Source organism: Opisthocomus hoazin, chromosome 22, assembly GCF_030867145.1.
Source record: "Opisthocomus hoazin isolate bOpiHoa1 chromosome 22, bOpiHoa1.hap1, whole genome shotgun sequence".
Classification (NCBI taxonomy): Eukaryota; Metazoa; Chordata; class Aves; order Opisthocomiformes; family Opisthocomidae; genus Opisthocomus; species Opisthocomus hoazin.
Window position 1 is genome coordinate 8,468,664 of NC_134435.1, and position 16,095 is coordinate 8,484,758.

The 16,095-nt window shown below is 43.3% G+C and overlaps 1 protein-coding gene across 4 annotated transcripts in view; it reads left to right on the top strand.

Moving 5' to 3' along the window:
• Positions 1-16,095, top strand: part of SGCD (sarcoglycan delta) — a 359,505-nt gene that overhangs the window by 40,952 nt on the left and 302,458 nt on the right. The window contains exon 1 of one of the 4 annotated variants that reach the window (XM_075441527.1): positions 8,141-8,228. The exons of the other annotated variants lie outside the window; for them this stretch is intronic. The gene's annotated coding sequence lies outside the window, so the exon portion shown is untranslated. Of the gene's footprint in view, positions 1-8,140; positions 8,229-16,095 lie in introns of those variants that run through there. 4 annotated transcript variants of the gene reach the window in all.

The following is a 16,095-nucleotide window of genomic DNA, read 5'->3' on the forward strand; positions in this document are numbered from 1 at the left end:
CAGATAACATTGATTTGTTTCAAAGCAACTGTTGTGGTCCTGGGTTGGAAAGAGGGAAGGCAGGGGAAGCAAGCAGCCAACAGAGTCCTGCTGATGGGCAAGAGCAATTCCAGCTGCAGGACTTAATGGGCAGAAAAATCGTTGTTTAGCCTGGTAGTGGGCCGCGCTGGAGGAGGAAAGCTCTTGAAATAAGACTTACAGCAAATTGTGAAGATGCCATTAAAGTCTGTCTGGTCTTCAGTCCCCAGTGGGAGGAAAGGGATAGTTTGAAGCAGTGGTTTGATGCCTTTAAGGATTTAAATTCAAAGGGGGGAGGGGGCAAAGAGAGAGAGGTTGACAAATTCTGTTCATGACATTTTATCTCAAAATGTCAAGTGCTAAAGCTCTGGAAATACTGCTTACATGGTGGATGCAGCACTGCATAATTGAAGCCACTGGAGAGTTAAGGAAATCTGTACTTTCTGGCCTTTATTTATTTAAAAATAAAAACTTTGGCGACACTGTATACTGCTGAGTACATATGGCACTAAATCTCAGTGCAAAGCGCTGAGATTTCAGGGACTGAGCAGAGATGCTCCCTATGGTACCACTCCTTCTGGTCTCAGAGGTTAAGCTTTGATGGCCTTTGCTCTCACTTTTCATCCATTCTTTCCTTTTTGAATTCCTGGGGATAAAGACTGATGCAATTTTGTTCAGAAACCAGGGAATATATGTCTTTAGTTGATACACGTAAAAAATGATGAAGGTGCTTATCTCTGTTTCTACCACTGGGGAAATGTGCATCACTTTAAAAGTTGAAATGTTTAAGCTGAGAAGCCTGGAAGGGTCCGCTTTGAGGCCTTGCGTTCATCATTGTGGTGTTTGGGGGTGGGACAGTTAGTCAACCACGGTCTGACTTTATTCCTTGTGCTCTACCACTCCACACGGGAGTGGCAGTGTCAATGTGTCAGGCTGGGCACTGCTGACATTTGTGTTGCTTTTCCTGCGCTGCTGACAGATGTAGCAGGAGTAAATGTGTTCCCATGCGACAGTCACAGCCATGATGGTAGCACAGACAAACACCTTTGAGAATCATTCCTGCGGATGAAGGAGTATCCTGTGGGAACTAGAGCTTCATACTCTTACTTGCTCACCTTTATGGCTGTGGCATCACAACAGTGCCATCATCAATGTAAATTTTGCAGATGAAGTCACCCACGTTCCTCCATTAAGGTAAACCCATTTTTATGAGTGATTCCTCTGTCCATGGTTATTGCCAGTATTTGCCTCTTCTGATTTTAAACTCTGACCCACAAATGAGTTGAGTCCCTTCCTCAGCTCTTTGGGACCCCATAAAAAAGCGCCTGCATTTCTGTAGCATTGCATGTGAGAGAGTGTGGTCTGGCAATCGATGCTGGAGGCTTCCCACCCACCCATCTTCCTCTAAGACTTAACTGGCCCCTGCACCGCTATTAAGAGAGAAACTCCCCTCCAGAAGTGTCGCGGGGCTGTCTGCAGGGATGTTATTCAGAAGAAACAACCATGTGGGAGATGCTTTCCTAGTACTGGAGGAAAGACTATTTGTGTCTACTACATTAGAAAGATTGTTCGAGAAGAGTTCATCCTTCTGTGAAGTTGCCCCCTATAACTCTGCCAAGGCTGAGGAGCTCGGGGAGGTTTGCTGGCAAGGTTGCCAGGGCCTCTTTCATCCACCCAGTTTTTCCAAGACACTGGAGGTCAGAAAGGAGCGGATAAGTAATTCGCTTGTCTGAGCCAGTTCTGCCTTGTTTTGTGTAATTAGCCAGTTCTCACACTGCGGACCAAACTTCCAGAGACAAAGTATCGATACTGCGTAAGTTAAATGGGAGAACTGAGCCTCTGCGCTCTGCAGTTTGCATTATGCCAAAGTCTGAGATAAAGAGAGTGAGAGCGTGTCGCAGGCACTCTCCTTTGGAAGCTCGTCGGCATGACAAATCACCCGGCGTACAGCGCGGTTTACAATAATCTATCCTAGTTGTTTACCTTTACACAATTACACAGCATGGGCTTTTTTTTTTTCCTTTTAAGGAAAGTACTGTGTGAGACAGTTTTGTTTCTTTGAATTCTAACTTTACCAGCATTTTTTTTTCAGTGCATATGTTGGAGGAAAAAAAGGCACATTTTCTCTTGGTCAAAATAGAGTGGCTATATTCATTATAGCAACTCAGAGGGTTATGCACAATTCAATTTATATTTTTTTTCTGAGGATAAATATTTAATTGCTTTGATTTTTTTTTTTTTGTTCCTATCCCAGGAAAAAAAAAATTATGATAGTACAAGCAAGTTCCTTTAACTGTTGCTTTTCAGCGTACCTTGCACAACTTGCCTCATGCTAGCCGTGTCCTTACAGGCCAGCACTCTCCTTGGAGGCTGCACTTCTTAAAGTTTTAAAGGGGGGGAGATACTGTGGGTAGATAAATGTATGTGCATGTGTGTATGTATACACATAAAAAAAAATCTTGGCTTTCACTCTGCCTTGGAAAGCGCTTTGTTTTTTTTTTCAGCTCCAGCAAACTGGATTGAATTGTAACTATATTGAATGGGTTTCGATAGCACCTTCCCTCAGGGATCTAAAAACAATTTTCTTGCCACTTCTAAATACTGAGCTTTCCCTATACACTCACAAAGTAAGTAGGATACTGCTGTCTGTGCTGTAGGGTAGAAAAATTAAGAAAAACGTCGAATCCAACATACTGTTTGGAAAAGGAAGGGGTAAGGTTTTTAGCTCTTGGCTTTCAATTTCGTGTATTCACACAATCGTATGTTTCTGGGAGAGAGGAATCTTTTCTAGTTACAGCATGTAACTTTAATGTGCCAAAATCAGGTGTAATATTTACACTTGTAGCAGCGTAACTGCATCTTTGGTCAGCCTTGAGCATAGCTTTTTGATAGTGCAGGAGCAAATGGGTAAAATAAGAGAGGAATAGTAACTGGTGTTTCTGAGCAAATGCAGAGTGTGTTCCTTACATGACCTCAGGTAGCTTAACCTGTCGCAGTGTGGACTCCAGCGGCTGAAAAAATGTGTTTAAAAGTCAATTCAGTAACGAAGGGGGGAGAATAGCTCCAGTTTGCAGGTGCTGGTCCATGGTTTGGTGGTGTAACCTCCGGCTGAGGCCAACGGAGGTGCCGCCGTGCAGAGAATGCGTGATGTCCGCTCATCCGTCATACCTAGCGCGAAGGTTGGAACATACGAGGGCAAGGACAGGCTTGCTTCCCAGAATTTGTTTTTATTCAATTTCTAGTACGAAGTTTCTGTGTGGTTAACAAACAAAGGGAGAGGGCAATGGTATTAACTGTCATTTGGTGGTTCCATGGTGGTTGTTTTCCTAATAAACTGTAAAAAGAAAGCCGACTACAGGAAGGTTGATGGCTAGGTTAATACACACTGTAGTGGAGTCATCTTAAAATAATCCAAGCAAAGAAAGGAGATTTATATGAAAGTACATTTCTATTACTTGTGCCTCTGGCACACTAGTGTCTCATCTAACATAGCAAAAACCCAGCAATGTTATTTTTGTTTTTTCGTAACATCTGTAGCCTTTAGTGTTGCTTTCCTTTGTTACTTTTTGAAAGGTTACTTGTTAATCAAGAGACAATTATGACTCAAATGTGAGCCTTGGCTAAAAAGAGCCTGAAGAACATAGCAGGAGTCTTGTGATTTTTTTTTTTTGTTGTTGTTTTTTAAATAATCTCTAACTTTTGTGCATGTCAATATTCAGTTAAAATTTTGAGAAGTAGAGTGGGATTCAAGCTCCTATAGATGTCTTCATGGCAACTGCATTTTCTCTCTTAGCTGGAAACAGTGGAGTACTAGGACAAGTCTAATTTTTGGGTCAGTGAAAGCATTCCACTCTGAAGCAAGGAAGCCAGACTACAAGTGCAGTTAGATTCCCCTTTTTTTCCCAAAAGACTCAAGATCAGTCTTTAAACACCACAGGTATGGCAGCACATTTTAAACCCGCTTTTTGTTACACTTTTCATAAGGGCTTAGCACCTGGTGAGCATCTAAGTGTAGTTACTACTTAGAAAGTCTGGCTACATGCATAGGTACTGAAATAGAAGCAGATTTCTTCTAAAAATCTATCCCACATGGCCAAGGTGTAAGTATTTTGTATTCCCGTTACTTTGAATGGGAATTTCTCCTTACTAAGGGGTTTGGCATTTGGCTTGCTTATAGAGCCAGGCACTTCTTTTATGTAGGTCCATTAATTTCAGTCCCGCTAAATGTGTATTCCTAATTGCACTAAGTCAATGTATGTAAAGAGATCAGAGGAAGGAACTGATCCAGAAGGGGTATTGTGTGCTTTGAAGCTGTGGGATTGAATGACCGTATCATCTTGGATGTGACCTTCAGATTGGTAAAGTGAATGTATAGCTTTTAAAAGATACGTGGTATAATTAATGTTTAATCAGGGTGCTTTGTTTTGCGTATTTTTTAATTCTGCAGTCAAGGCTTGTGTGTATAATGGATGTTCTTATTTTCTTTCTTCTACAACTCATCTTTGCTGACTGCATCCATTTGCTCACTGATGTCTGTAGGCTCTAATAAATTGAGGAGTTTAGGCAGACAGCTCCTTAGGCAAGAGCTCTCCCTCGGCTGGTAATGCTGTTGAGATCTGTCTAGACTATAAAAGGCTCAGAAAAGGGGACAAGCTTTTGGCTGACAGGCCTAAGAGAAGTGGAACAACTTTGCTGTCCCCCCCGTCTTCACTTTTCTTGGATGTAATTGGCATTAGGCAATTGAGCAGGTCATTGGATTCATAAACAAATAAAGGAGCATTTCTGGCTAAAGTGGTCCTAGAAAATCTGCTATTGGTAGTGTTTGCACTGATGTTATGAATTCCAAGACATTTAGTGGTTTTCATAAATACCTTAGCTGTCAGGGTGATGTGATAAGCAAAAATCTGAGTTCATCATAGAAAAGATGTTTGGCCGTGTACTTGGGGAGAACGGCTTGAAGATGTGACAGTTTTGGATTTGAATGCACAAAAAATCCCTCACTGAACAAAGACAGACCCCCACAGCTTTCATTCCTATGATGGTGCTGTCTTGTAAAAATATCCAGAGAGAACTGGTTTATAATTTCATGATTGTTAAGAGAATATATCTTTCACCAGCTCCTGCTTCCTTGCTCTCAAAAGCCTGCTTGACCCGTTCTTAATGCCATAACATTACAGGTCAAGGAGAAGATCCTGTATAATACAATCCACAGTAATTTGCCTAGCAGTATCTGCATCAAGCTAACGTCTTCCAGTTGTCTGGAGTACTTGGCTTTTTTCCTGTCATTACCTAAGACTTGCCACTTGAAATCCTGGGGGACAGCTGCTTTTTTTTTTTTTTTTTTTTTTTTCCCCTTCCCATTTTTGAATATTGTCTGCTGGCAAGAGCCCGTGGCTTGAAAAGGAAAGGTTCAGAGATGAGAACTGCTGGACAAAATAGCCCTAATATCCTTGCAGAAATACAAGCACTATGGTCATGGGAGGAAGAATTGTGATTCTCCCTTCATCTTTAGGGAGAATGGATGATCTTTTTCAAGATTAACCGTTTGTAGACAGGACAGATCAGTTAACCTTTGTCCTGTTACCGTGATGCTACTTCCAGAATCCCTTCCAAAAAATTGATATTACAAATTAAATAGAGTAATGGGACCAGCAGTGGCAAGAATTAAGACAACGCTAGGGTTGGTCACTCAGGACATTGCTGCGTTGTTCTCCTGCTGCCCAGGGAAGGGGAACATCCTTCTTCTTGTCCATGGGGGATGAGACGAGAAATAATGGGCTTCAGTTGCAGCAAGTGAGATTTGCTTTAGTGACAAAAACTTTCCAGGATGAAATACCACATTAGATTGCTTATGGGGGTTGTGGCACCTCCATCATTGTGGGTCTTTAAGAATAGGTTAGAGAAACATTCGTCAGGAATGATAGCTGTAGAGCTGCTCCTGCCTTGGGGCACGGAGATGGCCTGGGTGACCTCGTGCGGTCCCTTCCAGCCCTGTTTTCTGTGATGTCTAATCCTGGACTTTTCATTACTCATCCCTCGAAGCCCCAGAGGTGCCAAGACTATCACACTTCACTTTTACCCTTACAAAGTCTCTTTTGCTGGACGGTTTTTACTCATTCTGGTAGACTGGTTCAATTACATTTGTCATATGATTCTCCTTTCTTGTAGCCTCTTTTATTTTTTTTTCAGTGTGTCCCCTCTAGGCCTTTCTCTCTGTCTTTTAAACAGATCCTGCTCGCTTCCAAACTTCCTGAAAACAAAACTGGCTCAAAACTTGGATCTATTTTGTGGATTTAAAATTTCAAATTAGACAAAATGAGTTAGAGGAGCTGTAAAGCACCAACGCCATGCTCAGTGCTGCAGCGGATGCAGGAATAGGAACCGTTTTTGCCTTGTTGAAGTCAGACAGATGCGGACAGAAGCAGATGATGACATGGGGAGCTGACCAGGGCAGAGGCTATTTTGCTTGTTTGTGCAGGACTTGGTACAGTGTGGCCCTGAATCTTGAGTAGTGGCTGCTCTAATAACCTTACTTTTGATGGGAAGCACATGCGGTACCAGATACACGTGTGCAGTCTGCGTGTGGCTGGAAGGTATAAAGAAACTAAGGTTTGTGCTCGAAAGTGATAATGTGTGAGGTTTGAAGGGTGGTTAAAAAACACAGTAAATTAAAAGATAGCCAAAGCAGTGTGACCCTGCATGTGATGGGTTTTTATTCAGGTATCATAGCAGCAAGAAGCATCCTGAACAGCTGCACAGTCCTCTCTCCCTGACACAGCTGGATGTTTCACAAGCTGGTATGAGACAGTAGTTTCCCATTATATTTGCCCCTTTTCATCTCTTCCTGAAATGGAATTAAATTTGTTCTGTTAGCGGCGTGCCATGGTTTTTAAGTGGTTTCCTTGCAGGTTCGCTTTAGGGCTTCCCCAGCTCTCAGTTCGAGTTAGTAAAGTGGAAGATTGCACAATAAAAGCAAGGCGTCGGGCTCGAGGTGAGCGAACGTCCCGCTTTATTGCGTCGCAGTTTCCCAGTTCAGCTCTGGGACGCCTGGGTCTGTGAAACAGCTGTATTAATTCTCCGTGTCTCTGAGCATGATCGCTACAATCAGGTTGTACAGAGGAAGGTGCTTGGAGCAATCCCTGCTGTGGGCACGGCCCCACTCCTGGGTCTGTGCCTGGGGAGGAACATCACCCTTGGGACGTTGTGCTGGCTTCGATGACCGGCCGAGGCTTTGCCCTCCTGCTTCCTCCGTGCTTTAAACTGACGGGCGGAAGGTGAGAAATCCCTGCAGGCGTTTTGCCGAGGGCTGTACGATGTAGTGTTTTGCCTAAATGTTCTATGTTCCCCTGAATGTTTTATGCTCAGTGAACGACTGCACGGTGCAGAGGTGCAGTGCTGTGTGGGGGTCCGACGGGCACAGTGCTGCGGCGTGAACCCGGTGCTCGTCACTGCTCGTCTCTCATACATGGGGCAACGTATTTTCCGGGTTTTCAAGTTTTAACTTGGGTAATATCATCTCAACCCTGAAATTATCAACCCTTCCTCCTCTTGACTTTTCTTAAAATTTGACTAACCCCAATGTGTTATTTTTCTGAGGAGAGCTGACTTTTGTAGCTAATTATTCTACATAAGCACTCAGCTATACACTGAGTGCTGCTTGCTCTGTGGAAAAATTTGACGCTATTTAATTATGCAGTTTAAAAAAAAAAAAAAAAAAGAAAAAAGAGTGGGAAACTCACTTTGGTAGCTCCAGGCTGCAGAAGTTGCCATGTCTGCTTCAATCTGTCTGGTTGCTGGAACCCATGGAGCCCTTCAGCGAAGTTACGAAGGCAGAATTGGAAAAGCATGTCTTTATGGAAACTTTGATTAATTATTCAAGAGGTGACCAGAGCTGCTGTGTTACAGAGCTGTCAAATACCATATGTCCAGAAGCCCTGTCATCTGGATTTCAAAGTCAGAGCCATATTTTAAGGGACTTGCCCTTTTCATCCTATCTGGTCTGTGGGGGGGTGTCGCTGGGACTGAACCCTCTTTGGCCGCCTGAAAGAAGCGTGCCAGGCTGCCTTTGCCAGGGACGTTGAGTTTAAATCTATTTCAGGCCTTTAAAAAGGTCAGTCAAGGCTGCCAGCCAGAACCTGTGTCTAATTCAACGCTATTAGAATCACAGAAAAATAAAATCCCCAATCTCGGGCCGGAGGGCAGGGAGCGAAGTAAGTATTATATGCTTTATAAACTGCAGAATATGCTCTCGTCGCAAAACGCTGCCGCAGTCCGGAGCGAGCACACGTGTCCCTGTGTGCTGGGAAGGGCACTGGGGCTCTGCTCCAGTCTTTGGGCTCCACCGTCGGAGATCTGGTTGCTGGTCTGGGACATGAAGAAGCTGCTTTCTTTTGTTTGCCCAGAGAGGTCAGGATGATGTTAATTTATCCGAGCTGTTAGGTGGTGTGTCTTTCCGAGGCGGGCTGTGTCTGGCGGCTTAGGCTCCCCATATTTGTAATATTTGGGCTTTTGCTCTGCAGCGAGGCAAGGGGGAAGCAGCAGTTGTGAGGGTTTTGGGTCTGGGTGAGGGTTCCTTGCACCCTTGGCTGTGGCTGGTGGGCAGAGGGAGTAGCTGAGCTTGATGCCTCAGTGGCCTCTTCCTATCCTCCGCCGATGACCCCGAGGAAAGGTACCCAGCCTACTCTTGGTCTGTATCTTCTGAGATACTTAATTGCCCCAGTGACATATTTGTGTGGATTCCTATTAGAGTAATAGAAGCTTTATTTTTCCTTTACTTTATTCCTGCTTTGCTGTAATCCTTCAGCTTGTGGTCATTTTTGTAATCTAACATGCGCTGTTTTAAAACGGGAAGGAGCAGACATCAGTGGTTTGAAGAGCCAAAGGAAAGATTTCTTCTAACGGTAATCAGTCTGGCTAATTGCCCAGAAGGTACAGAGGTACAGAGGAGCCACTGTACAGGACAGAGGCTCTTGTTCCGTGGTTGGGTCTGGTTTAATAATACTCTGTTGATTTGCAATGCAGGTTTGATTCTGGGTTTTGACTCATGTTTTGGAATGCAGCTTTCTGTGATCTGGAAAATATTATATTTGTTTCATATTAACATATCAAGAGGGATTTAATTTTATTGGCTTCTTTACCGAATAATCTGATGAATGTGAAAAGCAGCTTGAATGTGATTTCTCATTGATTATTTTCACCTTAGAGCTCTGTGATCTAAAGAGTAGTAAGTTTGTATTCACTTGCCATCTTATAAGTAGGTCTTAGTTTCAATCTTCTACATTTTTAAAATCGAATCAGCAGAAAATGCAGAAATTATGTTTATATTCGCTTGCTGTCTTACTAATGGATCTCAGGTTTAATCTTTCTGATTTTCCAAATTGATTCAGCAAAAATTATGTCACAAGGATTTAATTAAAGCATGTGTTTTCAGTATGATTCTTTCCTAATGTGTTTTTCATATGCCAATGTGAAAAGTTTTAGCAGTATTAGCCACTTACCTAACAGTCTTACTTCTCCAAGTATTTTGAGAGTTTGGTGGTGTTTGTATTTTTTTTTTATTTGACTGCTAGTAAAATGTACTTGTCAATTTTGTAGTTAACTGCTGTATTAATTTGAAAGTTATAAATAAAATTTGAAAGTAAATTTGGTATCTTGATATTACACAGAAAAAAAATAGTTGTTGCAGTAGGGATGCTGTCTGCTAAGACATGTATCTCCTGTTAGCTAATTGCTGCTTTTATTCATCTCACGCTTTTTGCCTGGATGAAATCCAGCTTGCTATGATAATGAGTGGAAACAAACAGGGATCTGAGTGCCGGTGGATGTGTGGAATGCGCTGGGGGAAGGAGGTTTGCCCAGCAGAACATCTACCCCGGCTGGCATCAGAGAGCCCCTGTGGCTGGCTGGCAGGTGGTGTGCCTGCACGGTCCTGGCGTGGAGGCAGGGTACGTGGTGGATGCTGCACCCGCACTGTGCGTGCGTGCTGTGAATCTGTGGTTACAAGTAAGAAGATCAGCTTGCTGGTGTCCACTCCAGCAGTTCTCCCAGCCTTTCATAGACAGCAACAGAGCATTGATACCTTCCCATCAGCTCGCACCTCCTCCTTTTCCATAGCACTAAGTACCTGCTAGAAATAGATTACGCAGCATAGCTGGCACGCGTGACTGTCGTCTCAGTGGGGTTTTTTTTTCTTCCTTCCTCGAAGAGCTGTGAGGTTTGTTTTGTTTTAGTTTATCCCTGTTGTTGTATGCTGCTGAGGGCAGGCCATTGAACCCCCCAAGATAGACAATGAGGGTTTTTTAAGCAATTCCGAGGTGTGCCCAGCTCGCAGGGGTGTCGGATGAGCCGCTGTGGTGTTTTACTCACCAACTCTGTCTATCACTGCCTAGGCTCTTTTTGCAAAGGGGTGATTTTCGCTCCTGTGCATTGTCAGGGAGCACAAGAAGTTTTTCCTTCTCACTCTGAGCCATTTTTTACAGGTCTGTAGGAGCAAGGAGCTCCCTCCTGAAGGTCAGGGAGGATGAGGGCCATGCAGATGTGTGCAGTGGTTGGCGCTGACCTCTGCAGATGGATAGAAATTGAGAATCCCTGCCAAGCCCCTAGAATGAAAAAACCCCTCCAAGCTGCTCCTCTGCCAGCCCTTCCCCGGCACAGTGGTGCAGCATCTCTGAGCTGCAGAGAGGCCACACGCAGACCCACACATCCCACCCAGGCCTCTGCAGCTGCAGCCCGTCCCAGCCCACATCTTGCTCTGTGCTTTCTCCTTTGAAACTCTGCTACATCCTGGCATTGAGGCCTTTTCTTGCTTCTGAAGGCTGGTTTCTGTGGAGCAGGTACTTATCCTAAATGAGAGGCAGAGGAGTCAATAAACCTTTAGGAAAAGCAGATAGGACTATGAGTTTTTCTTTGTTAATCTCTGTCATAATGCAAGGAGCATTAATACGAAAAAGTGGACTGGGCTTTGATGTTTTTCAATGCTTTTATACAACCCTAAATTTAAAGTGTGGTCTTAGATGAGGTGGTGGATCTGTATCAGTATATCGGGCTGCTGTTTAGACTGAACACCAAGGAAAAAACATTACATCTCAAGCCAGAGGAAACTACCACACCATGGTAGCTGTGAACCCCTTCTCCTGCCGTACATGTACAGCGCTCCTAAAACCATCTCCCTAAATCCTTCATCCTGAAATGGCACCTCTGTGGGTGGCTCCTGGGCTGTCAGTGGGCTCTGAGCACCAGTGCCAGGGTCCCCCCTACTTGGCGGGGATTATCGGATCAAGGCTGGGTAGTGTTGCAGTGGTACTGTATGCTATTCTAGGAACAGCTAGTTCTTCACAGAGGGAAAAACAGTGGTGGGTTAGCTTCTGGGATTTTGTATGCAGTTGAGGCTGATAAAAAGTCTGAGAATTTCTGGAAGAAATACAAGCTGTGTCTTGCATGCAGGGAGCAGTACCGTCCGTAATGCTGTAAACTTTTAAAGTCCAACACTTACCGCTGCCCAGATGTGCCTTTGGTTTACTTTACTGTTATCAAAGTAGAAACTAATGTCACTGTGCCGAATCCCAAGAGAGACTTGAGGAGGTTTCTAGGAGCACTTGCCACATTTCATGTCCCCTAGAGAGTCCCATTGGCTGAATGGCGCAGGCTAGTAGCGTGAGCATCGCTGCTGCTGCGGGTCGGATGCGTGGCTGGCTTCGTGCAGTCGCCTCCTGGGAGCGATCGCCTGCTGTCAGCTGCCTTGTTTGGTGCTAACTTCAGCAGCCTCAGCGTTGCCCTATAACTGTGCTTTTGCTTTCTTCGTCACCTTGAGTTGCCTCTCTGTTAGCAAGTTGAATAAAGAGGATAACAATATAATTGGACAAAATGTCTCTAAATTAGTATTGCAGTTCTCGTAATAGGCTTGTAAGGGAAGAGCGGGCACCGACACCTGCGGCAGCGAGGAGCACAGTATGGGAGTAAGGTCAGGTTGGACTAAAATGATTTTTAGGGCATGCAATCAAAAGCAAATGATCGTTTTAGAGGTGACATCTATCACTGAGGCTAAAAGTCAATGTCAGTTCTTGCAAGCTGTAACGATCTCCTGCCCATTATGGAGACTGCCACCGCTTACGGAGCGAGGTGCTTAAACCATCCCGTAAGTGGCTGCTGGTGAAGCCAGTGCCGTAAACACCAGTGGGGTCAGGCTGCTGACCTTTGAAAAGAGTTTTCCCTTCTGAAGGAGTAACTCTTGAAAAGGCAGACTGCGAATTTGACTTTTCTGGTGTTTTGTAGTGTACAGTGTCCATAGTTTTATAAACGGCCTCTCCCCACTGCAGGCACAGCATCAACTCTTTCCACCGAGTGAGTGTGTGGGAAGGTTGGACCAGATTGTTTTAAAATATTTCCGTTTGAAACTTAAGTATCAATGGTGTAAAAAGTCTGTGGAAAGATTAAAGAGGAATTGTTTGGGTGAGGGGAAAGATGATAACTTTGTGTCCAAAAAGAGTATGTGGCTTGCTACTACTGTGAACAGAGAGTGAGGCTGTATGGGTAATCAGTTTTGTGGAGGTTTAATAAAATGACACAACTTGCTACATGGCTGAGCTTAATTTAATAATAGATCAGTGTCCTTTCTTTTAGGCAGCAATGCTATTTAAGTAGAACATTCATTATATCACGATAACAGAGATCCCTCCAGAAGCTAAATAATTGAAGACAGATGCTGGAAAAACAGTGAACACACATTATAGTTTCAGACTGCTATTGCTGAAAGCCACCTAATTGTATTCTGCTGCAATTAATAATCATCTTAATGGCTTTGCATATTTATGAATATATAAAAATAAATAAGACAATACACAGGCTAGGATAAAATGTTGATTCATAAACTTTTATTGCTGAACAGTAATTAAGCATGCCTCTGATCACAGCATCATTTTTCATTGTTTGGATGGGATGGGAAAGTTTGAGAAAGAAAATGTGACTATTGAGAAAACTACCTTGCATGAAAGATTTCAAATCACAGATATTTAGAATGAAGCGTATGTTTGCTTCTCATTTGCTAATTACCCGTAGCATGGCTTTTTGACTTGGTATGCCCCAAGGATGTGGAAGGGCATCGGTTCTCAGCCCAGTGTTCCTTGCAGCATGGCTGGTGAAGTTTTTGGCTACCTTCTTTTAGTCTATATTGAACAGGAGGTCATGCTGAAAGATTTAATGGCCTTAAGTTGAGTCAGGGGAGATTTAGACCGGATATTAGGAAAAATTTATTTACTGAAGGAGTTGTGAGGCATTGGAACCGGCTGCCCAGGGCAGTGGTGGAGTCCCCATCCCTGGAGGTGTTCAAAAAACATGTAGACGTGGCACTTTGGGACATGGTTTAGCAGGCATGGTGGGGATGGGTTGATGGTTGGACTTCATGATCTTAGAGGTCTTTTCCAACCTTAATGTTTCTATGGTTAGAGAAGCCCCTCTGGCCTTTAAACAAATACTAATAATCTCTGAGGTTTTGAGATTAAAATTTGTCTCAAGGGTATGCTAATATAAATTCAGGATAAGGCCACAGAGAGCATGAAGTTTTGGGTAAAGTGGAATTACTCTCTGCTTACATCCATGCAACCGAGAGATGAACTTGAGTGGCTGAGGTTTCTCTTCAATCTGCACAGTAACTGCTTACTCTCATTAGGAATTTTTTTCCCTTTACAGCCCCATGCATTATGAAATGTTCCTGCGTTGTTTTGACTTGACCTTTCATAGTCACTAAAAATCAATAGACTTTAATGCATTTATTAAATAAGGAGAATTGTACGGATTAATATGCAAGGTTTACTCCTGTAGTGAGAGCAGAAGGTAGAGTGGAATCTTACTGTGCAGCCAGGGCAAGCTACTGTAAGAGTACTCTGCTCCTTTGCTTGTAGGAGCTGGTGGCTGCCGGCTGACCAGGCAGCCCAAGGCACTGCTGCTGTCCTCTCCTTCACTCTTAAGCTTCCTGCAAAGGAGGAAGCTGGCTCACATCTTTTTTGTTTTGCTTCTTTCTTTTCTACTATGAAACGAAATTGTGTTCTCTGCTTTGGCTGGACTGTGCTTGACATCCTAGGGACAGGGAGTGATGGGACTGCAAACACAGCTGGATACCAACTGAGCTTTGAAGAAATTGAAATATTCATCATGAAACGCTTTAGGGGTGCCACACAGACCTTTATACCTTTCAGGTCCTAGCAGTTATGGAAAATAAGATCCAGCTGATAAGAGGATGCTAGACTTTCTGATGTTTGTAGGGGCTTACAAATGGAAGCTCTCATTTGAAAGTATTGCAGGAGTAACAGGCAATTAAATTATAAGACGAGAATGTTGTTCTCTTTTAAAAATTGTCCTGTGAGGTAGGCCTTGACATCATAGTGTTGAGGAAGGAGATTATGGCCTGCACCCTAGATGAACATTTATTAGGTAAAATAAAGATTTGAAAACTGTTTTTTGGTTGCAATTCTTGAATCTTGTCAGCATTCATAACAGCAAATTCTGCATTCAGCTTTTCTTCAGCATTAATGTCTAGTGCCATCTGTGATCATCTAAATTTGCATGCAAATCCCCTTTCAGATTCATGATCTTGGCTTCTTAGGGTTGTGTTGCGTTACACTGATAGACATTGACTGTCCTGATGCAAGAAACAGGATTTGCTTGGGAGGACCAGCCGCCTGGACGTAGTGCAGTACTTCTGACTTTGCAGCTTTGCTTCTGACCTGCATTTAATGGCAATTTTTTTTTTCTTGGAGATTAGCAAATAAATGAGTTTGGTAACAGCTCAAGGTGCTACGCTGAGTCCCATCAGCAGAAGTGAGATAACCTTTGCCTGCGTTGTTGACACTGAGACAGAAGTTTCTGAATTCCTAAACTATCCAGCTGTGTGCTCAGAGTTGGGAATATTGGCAGCTGTATTTACAGCTCGGGTTGTGAAAATGCAAGTAATTTGCATTCCTGAAGATCCACTGACTGTAAAAAGCTCGTATGTTTGACCAAGCTAAGTCAAAAGATTGTAGTGTACACAGAGCACTCTTTCCCATCTTTTGTAACCCTGAATTGCCTATCAGCTTATTCTGTGCTGTAGTTTTTATTTCCAACAGTACACTGACTTTTTGTGACCTGATTTTATTTGAAGTAACAAGGCTGCCCAGGAAAGCGGTGGAGTCACGATCTGTGGAGGTGTTAAAAAAACCTGTGGATATGGCACTTCGGGACATGGTTTAGCAGGCATGGTGGTGTTGCATTGACAGTTGGACTTGATGATCTTAGAGGTCTTTTCCAACCTTAATAATTCTATGATTCGTGCAACTTCTGCACTCAGTTTATTGTTCCACAGGATGTATATACGTACACGTCCTGTTTCAAAGTTTAGCTGCCCATATTTGTGCAAATCTCTGGTTTCCATGTAAATAAAGGATTGGTGTTCTTTAGCGTGTCATCAGAGATGTACGTGCATATGATTATGATATGGAAAGGCAATTTCTTTGCAGGAAGAGTAAGAAGCAGCTGAACTTACTCTTCCTGTGTTCCGATCTCCAGCCCCAAATGCACACATACCAGCTCATGTCCTCTCTGAGTGGCCAGTAAACGCTATTGATTTCAGCAGCAGGTTGGCTGAGCTCTACGTACCTGACGTACCAACTTACCTAACTGTCTACCCATGTTAATGATTTTGAATGCAAATTTAAAGTAGACTCTTCTTAAGCATTTTATCAAGCTATTCCTTATGAACTAACTATGGAGAACTTGGATGTCCTGGCACATCTTTTCTCTAGATGTCTGTCACAGTATTTTTTTTTTTGTGCCTCTTATTTATGTCTGTTAAACAAGCAAGGACCATGTTTCCTTTATTAAATCCAGTAATTCTCTTATGTAGTTGATACTTGGTAATGTGTCTTTGAAAAGGTTCCAGGTTGACCCCCTCCCCTGGCCAAACAAAAACGAACACCCAAACCCATAATCTGGGAATGACAAGCTACTTATGGCGTGATCTGCTACAGCATATTAAAACCAGCGTACATGTATGAACAGTTTTCTTTCAGCACATGACAGCTCTCACACAGTGGTATCTTGATATGT